Source organism: Brienomyrus brachyistius, unplaced genomic scaffold (assembly GCF_023856365.1).
Source record: "Brienomyrus brachyistius isolate T26 unplaced genomic scaffold, BBRACH_0.4 scaffold51, whole genome shotgun sequence".
Taxonomy (NCBI): domain Eukaryota; kingdom Metazoa; phylum Chordata; class Actinopteri; order Osteoglossiformes; family Mormyridae; genus Brienomyrus; species Brienomyrus brachyistius.
Window position 1 is genome coordinate 2403195 of NW_026042326.1, and position 8381 is coordinate 2411575.

Here is an 8381-nt window from a genome sequence, read left to right on the forward strand (position 1 = left end):
TGGGGACTTCCTGTATTCTGTATGATGTTCATTATGAACTGCTTCCTCTGATAGTTTTCTGCTTGTTGAAATAATGTCTACCTGCCCCTGCGCTCACTGTCATGTAATTCTGTTATGCACTTTTAAATGCAGGGAGCAGATAATCCCTCCCCCCCCCCCCTGCTGACTGTTCCAAATCATGGGTGCATGTTACAAGTCCGGAACATATTTTAACTTAGTACTAACTTAGCATCATATTTGATCTGATTCGACTGAATATTCCAGGTTTCCATCTCTCATGCATCTGGTGTGACGTGTTTTCAGACTCTCAGGCTGGCGCAAAGAAATCTTACGGCAAGTCTATTTTACACTAGTATAAACGTAAAATCAGCGACACCAAAGGCGTTAGAGTAGTTTGCAAAACCTACAGACTATTTAAAAGGTAACACAACTGTTGCATACGTTTTATATGCGTGTTATCTGGGTGTGCAGACTTGTGGCGAATTGAACGTCTCACTCCGGTCAGCTGAGCAAAGTTGGTAACCTTGGTATTGTGTGTAGGAGATTCGGTATAACTATAATTTCGTTCTCCATTTACATGCCGGAAGTGTCTTTAAGTGTTATGTAGTTTTGCCTGAAACGCAAAAATAAAACAAAGCAATTAAAGCCAAGCAGTTGCTCAAATTCTGCTGTAGCGATTGAAGAACTTTTGTCGGAAGTTGGATTCGAACCCACGCCTTACTTCAGAGAACAGAATACACCTTACTTTGAAAGGCCATTTAGGCTGCGTGGGAGGCTTGAGACCGCTCGGCCATGGGGCAGTTTCCAGTTGAACCCTAAAGAGTAGGTTAAGTCCAGCCTTGGCTTCCAAGCTGACGTTTTTCTACATATGTGCTTGTGTATCATGGACAGTAAGAGGGGGCAGGCAAGGAGAGAATTTCTCTCTTTGGGGATCAATAGAGTGTTGTTATTATAACGTCTAAAACGTATGATGGTCTGTCGATAAATCAATAACAATATGAATGAAGTCAATGTTTATCTAAAGAAATCAGAATTCAGGAAAAGCCAGGGGCCGGACCGAGTGTAGGGGGCGTGGCCAGAGACTGCCTGCTGACTGTTCCAAATCATGGGTGCATGTTACAAGTCCGGAACATATTTTAACTTAGTACTAACTTAGCATCATATTTGATCTGATTCGACTGAATATCCCAGGTTTCCATCTCTCATGCATCTGGTGTGACGTGTTTTCAGACTCTCAGGCTGGCGCAAAGAAATCTTACGGGAATTGAACGTCTCACTCCGGTCAGCTGAGCAAAGTTGGTAACCTTGGTATTGTGTGTAGGAGATTCGGTATAACTATAATTTCGTTCTCCATTTACATGCCGGAAGTGTCTTTAAAGGGGTACCACCCATCCAGTATAGTTATCACTGGGCTATCACAATGTCATCACAATACTAAAGACTGAAACAAAGCCGTGAGGTCAGACCCTCTGTATACAGCACACAGTCTCACCCTCACATCCTGTATGACCACATTTCTGCTGTTCACATGGCATTTCTCCAGCTTCCATTGCCCTGCAATGGACTGACCCATGAAGGTCTACCTCACTTTACACTTTGCCCATGTCTTGTGTGTATACCCTGTCCGATCCTAACGTGTATTTAGTGTGTGTAAATCTCTCACTGCATCTGCATTTCGCAGTTCAGCTTCTGACAACATTGTGTTTCCCATCTGTGTATTTGGGTTCGGTGCTTGTTGGGTGCCTGTCGTGGTCCTTCTATTTACAATTGTACGCGGGGCATGCTGGGATATGCGCCCCGCCGGTGTTACACTAGTATAAAAAAAGGAATCTGGTCGAGTTTGTTCATTGACCAAATTTTGTTTTTGTGAACCAAATTGTTTGTAGGCCAAAGCATTTGTGAACTGCAAGCACTACTGTACTAATGATAAATTGGTATGAAAAAATGGAGACAATTTCTGAGACACCAGAGCGATCCGTGTACTGTAATATTTATCTCATCAATAACACAGTAAAAATACACATTAGCGCCAATTCATCTTCTTTATTCATCATGAATATTTTAATTCATTAATGCAGGAGTCTGTGATAAATCGCTATCAGCATTTGGTTTATAATGGCCAATTAATGATAACTAAAAAGAAACAGAGAGACTGAAGACAGAACTTTCAACCATGATATGAGTACTGTTGCTGCATAATTTGTCCACCAGGGGTCACAGCGCAACCCCCATCTCGGCAAGATGGATGACTTGAAATACGTTTCTATATCAAGTTGAATTATTTTTATTTCTATAGCACATTTAAAAACAATCTATGTTGTGCCAAAGTGCTGTAGGTCAAAATAATATAAATATATAGTAAAAGTAGAGACATTGGCCAATGTTACACAAAAAATAATCAGAATCAGACTGTGGTTTATTGCCAAGTAGGTTGACCCTACAAGGAATTATTTTTGGTATAATGGTGCTCCATGGAAAAACAAGACTAAGCAACAACCAAGTTCAAAAAACAGTGCAAAAGTTATACAATAATCTAGTAATAAATATAAAATCACTATAAATGTTAAATACATGATGTGCAAAGCAGAATAGTCAGATTAAATAGATAAATAAAATGTGTTCCTGTGTGTGCAGGGTCAGTACAGAGATGCATCTAATAAGAAGCGGTGTAAGGCTGAATTAGCTCCGAGACGGACTGGGGACCTATGCCATGTATCGCCTTAGAAAGAAATAAGAAATCTTTAAACTGTATTCTCAGAAATTCTCAAAACTTAACAGGTAGCCAATGCAATGCAGCCAACACAGGGGAAATTTGGTGTCTATTTTTTGTTGAGAGCCTGGTAGCACCGTTTTGAACAAGGTGTAGTCAGAATAAAGATGCTTCTGGTAAACCTGGGTACAGAGAACGGCAGTAACCCAATCAGGATAAAAGCAGGAGTAACTCTCCAGGTCTTTGGCTGAAAGGTGTGGTTTAAGCCAGGCTATTGAACTCAGCTGACAGAAACACCCCTTCACAACAGCATTTATTTGTTTATCAAACTCAGTGATGAATCAAAGATGACACCAAGATTTTTAGTATGTGACTGGAAGTTTTCTGAATGAGGCCCTAATTGTTCTCTGAGATCATGAACAGTGACCAAAACTCATTACCTCTGTCTTGTTTTCATTAATCTGGACGAAAGTCATTGCTGTCCTGTTCTTAATATCCTCCAGACAGTTAGAAAGGGCCACCAGAGAGCAGCAGTCACCAGGTTTTAATGGCAGATAGAGCTGCGTATCACCAGCATAGCAATGATATTTTACATAATAACGTTCACAAATAGAGCCCAAAGGAAGCATGTATAGAGGGAATATGAGAGGGCCTGTATCACAGGACTGGATATGTTTACAAGTAAGGCCATAGTACTGAAGGGGTGTGGCCATCCCACACAGTGACAAGCCCATTCATTCACCTCATCTAGGCCTTTTACTAGGGATTTAAGGTCCTGATTTTCCTCTCAGACCCTAGAAAACACTGCCAGGCTCAGATTCCCGATCCCACATCCTGCTGAAGCCCTTCCCAAGATCAGACACTAGTTTTGTTTTCCTTGTTCTTATAGTAAAATGATGGTCTTTGACTTTTATACATCATCACTGTTCTGTTAATTACACATGACCTAATCTAAGTATTACACAAACCAAGCATAATTACTTAGAGATGTCATAAGATGGAAAATCCTTATTCAGTTAATTATTTTCCCCACAGGTGCTGACAGTGTGTCTACAGTGAAATGGGCCTGTGTACAGAGAAGATGATCTGTAACAATCCCATGTTCCTATGGTGACAGATATAAAACTCATGTGAAATACTGGTGCAGAGGGTATAATGTGAGGTCATGTACTCCCATAGTACACACTGACTCTCCACAGGAGGGTAAAGTGTGAGTCAGAGATGATCCTGACCAGCGAGTCTTCACTGTGACCATCAACAATCTGACAGCTGAGGACTCCGATCGGTACTGGTGTGGTGTGAAGATCAGTGGAGCCTCTCTGATCAGGTTAATCTGTCAGTCACTGATGGTAAGATGTCTGTACTGCAGACTGTAGCCGATGAGATGCACAGTATGTAACATGTCACTGAGTCAAAAAGGAAGGACCTTAACACAAACACTGATGGAAAAATGTTTTAATATTTTAAAAATCTGCATTTTAATTTAATTCAATATGATAAACGAGACTTGGAAGAAGTAACAGTGTCAGCTAAATCGGGCGACTTCATGAGGTTAAATATGATAAGCAATATGTTAAAAAATGTCAGTTTATTGGCCAAACATTTACATACAGTATGTATGTTGTAATGGGCTGACATTCATAAAACATTTCATTGCTGTGCAAGTCTTTGAGTGTTTTACCTGTGTGTTGAAGTCCTCCAGGGCTGTCAGTGGACAAACAGGAGGTGACGGGTGTGGATGGAGACAGTGTTACTATGGAAACAACAAAAGACAAAGGATGTGGTGTAAGATTGGGGGCTCCTGTGCATCAGAGAGATCAGTGAGTTTGCATGGGAGGCCTGTCCTGATCAGGGATGACACAGAAAATAAAACCTTCATTGTGACAATGAGTGGGCTGGAGAGGAAGGACACTGGCTGGCATTGGTGTGCTGCTGGAAACCTGCAGATTCCAGTTCATATAACTGTCAAACGTAAGTAATTGATTTAAATCTGCCTGTGAATCCTTTGTGCTTGAATATAAATAGATAAATACTAATTTTATTTTATTTTTGAAACCCAGCAGTTTCACTCACAAAGGGGTTTGTGCTTCTTTGTGAGGATATTTATCAGCTGTTGTGAAACAATTATTTATTGGGATTATTGTTTCAATGATAGTGGCACGGTGGTCCAGTAGGTGGCGCTGTTGCTTCACACCTCCATGTTCAGGGGTTTGAATCTGGCTTCTGCTCTTTCTGTGTGGAGTTTGCATGTTCTCTACATGCTGTGTGGGTTTCCTCCAACAATCCAAAAACACACAGTCAGCCTAATTGGTGTCTCTAATATAGAATGTGTGTCTTCTAGTTTATGATCAGTCTAATTGTGTGAAGACTGACTAACATGTCTGTAGGTGGTTTTTCATTGCAGCGTAGGCCAGTGTTACAGTTGTACTCTGTAATATCTGTTCCAGTGCTGCATCCATCCATTGTCTGAAACTGCTTGTCTAATTCAGGGTCCCTATGAGCGCAAGGCAGGGTACGTTCCATGACAGGGTGCCAACCCATTGCAGGACACACTCACACTCCATTCTCTCGCACAAGCACACCTACCGGCAATTTGACAACTCCAATTAGCCTCAGCATGTTTTTGGACTGTGGGGGGAAATCAGAGTACCTGGAGGAAACCCCACAATGACACGGGGAGAACATGCAAACTCCACACACACAGAACTCTGGTAGAGACTTGAGCACACGTGCCAGAGGTGTGAGGTGACATTGCAAACCACTGCACCACCGTGCCACCCTGCTACAATAAATACATTATAATATGTTAATAAAATCATTTATCTCACCTGTTCACTATCAGTGCCGTGGGATGTGAATACTTTGGTCATGACACTAATTCATTGTTCTCCATCTAATCATTTTCTCTGTAGAATACCTTTCATAATTTATATTTCAGTTTCAAGAGTGACCTTTTCTTAGTCTTTATTGACTAACAGAGCACTGCTTTTTATTAACGATCCTTTCTCCTGTTTCCACTGCTCTCCTTTTCTCTGCACATGATGAAGAAGGAGGGGATAATGAAAAACTGAGGTAGGCATTCAGCAGCATTTACAGTAGTGTGGGGATCCAGCTAGCAGCATTTACCTGATCACACAGTAATGGGAAACTGTCATTTTAATTTTAAGAGAAAAAGATATTATTTTTTATTTTATTTTATTAATAATAAACTTGAGATCCCATCCCATCCAGGGTGAGCCCTTGCCTTGTGCCCTATGCTGCTGGGGAACGACTGCAGGCCTGTTTTTACAAAATAGTGTAACATGTTGTGTGATAATCTCTAGCTATTTTCATGCTCTTTGTTAATGTCTCCTGTTCCTCACATGTAACCTGTGTAATACAGTAGTACAGATGGCTGTACCGTGTTGCTATAAAGCACGTAAGACTTTACTGTTCAAATCCACCCTCTTATTCAGCTCTTTGGTCCAGCTGGCTCTGCATGTAGGACTGGGCTTATCGGTGCTGCTGTTGATCATCAAGATGGTTTTACTTCAGTCAGAATAGATTCACTCTTCTGTTCTTCAGGTTTAATTGTGATACGTGTGACTGACAGACACACTGATGTCTGACAGGTGGGAGCAGGTTCTGGATGCTGTACTGAAAGCTGGGACTGGTGTGTTTTATCTGATTTGCACCATCATCACCATTCAGCTGCACTGGACCTCCTGTAGAAAGCGGGAACCAATCAGAGAGAAGCAGAGGGTCTCCCTGTGTTAGAGGAAGCTGGCAGAGGAGATGACCTTCGTGGAGCAGAATGAGTCAGACAAGCTGGAAATAAATGGTTATATATATATTTTATATATATATATATATATATATATATATTCCCTCCACCACCCCCCCTCTGCGGAGGACTACTTTATTTCTATTTATTTTTATTTATTTCCTCAAGAGAGGGAGAAGGAGAGAGAGGGGGACAGAAGGACGAAAACGGAGAGGAAGGTAAATAGAGAGGGAGGGAGGGAAAAGAGAAAAACAATTAAGAAGAAAGAAAACCACAGATAATCTGCTTCAATACCTGCTGATGAGAGAAAACAACAACCAACATCTGTACGAATCACAATGAGCATGTTAAGGAGCAACAGCCGATAAAGACAGTGTGTGTTTGTGACAACCTGTTTGTACACCTGCGTGTATCTGTGAGAACCTGTTTGTACACCTGCTTGTATCTGTGAGAACCTGTTTGTACACCTGCGTGTGTCTGTGAGAACCTGTTTGTACTCCTGTTTGTGTCTGTGAGAACCTGTTTGTACCCCTGTGTGCACACCTGTATCTGTGAGCGCGCCGGTGTTCAAAAGGTTTCTCCATGTAAATGTCTAGTAGTGTGTGTGGGGAGCCACAGCCCCATCCCTCAGGACATGAAGCAGACACGGAGGAGGCCCGGACCCCAGACATCCAGAGGCCCCCCAGGGCATGGGAGCCCCCGGAGGACCACCGCAGGGAGAATAGCATCCCTCACCCAGAAAAGGGCAGAGGAGAGCTCCGGAGGGAGGCCATCCGGCAGCCACAGTGCAGGAGCCCCAGGGGGCCGTGGCGCTGAGCCCGCAAGCTCCGCCGGCGGCCGGCCCCACCAGAACAGACTAGGCCCTGGGCCCAGAGATCCAAGGGCCCCCCCACCCCCCAGCAAGGGCCGACAGAGCCAGGAGGGCCAGACCCCGCCAGGCAACCGCCGAGGGTGAGCCAGCACCCACCCAAGCACCCAGCCCTGGACATCGAGAACCACCAACGCACCAGCGGCTGGGGGCCCCATCCACCGGCAGGGAGTGTGGCGGCGGGGCCACAGCTCTTCCTCTCAGCCCCCAGCCCCAAATGGCGAACAGGGAACGGGGGTGTGAAAAGACCCCATGCCCCCCTTCGCCCGCTCAGATGTGTTGTTGGTGCGTGTTGTTCTAAAGTGCTTTTAAAACAGGTGAAGGGCATAGCGATAACCATCCCCTGCCGACCAACAGCTGGTGTTAGCTCAGCCCCTCCCCAGAACCCTCAATGTCTATGTGTGATTAAAATTGAGATGTGGGCCCTGGCACCAGAGGTAAGGCTGAATGAACAGACCGCCCTCTGGATGCCATTCTGTGTGCCCACCCCCAAGGCCCTAAATGTATGTGTTGTGAGAGAGTAAGTAATGAGAGTGTCTACGTTGTAGTGTATGAATGAGGTACATGTGGTCGCGAGGGGACAGAGGAGGGATACTTCCCCTGTATCCCAGCAACGCACCTGCACCTCAAAGCCCTACGTGTGTGGTGGTGTGATGGAGCGGGAGAAGGGAGGCACTTCGGGATGGGGAGGAAAGGAATGGCGGGGGGCCAAATTCCCCCCCCTCTGGAGCCAGCTCCCCCGCTGACCCCCATAGGCACCCCCCCCCCCCCCCCCCCCCGAAATCCATCCAAGGTGGGGGGCCCAGGCCCATCCAGACCGGGGCCAAAGGCAGTGGCATCAGCGGGCCCCACAGAGCCCAAGACACCCCACCACAGAGGAAAAACTACCCCCGCCCCAGCATTCAGTCAACTCTCAGACTGCATAAGACAAAAGACATCCAGGTTGAGTCCCTCCTCCTCCTCTATTGGATCCCCCCCCCCCCCCCGCAGAGTGGATACCCCAAAAGCAGGGACCCCCTGCGGACAGATGGTAAGAACCT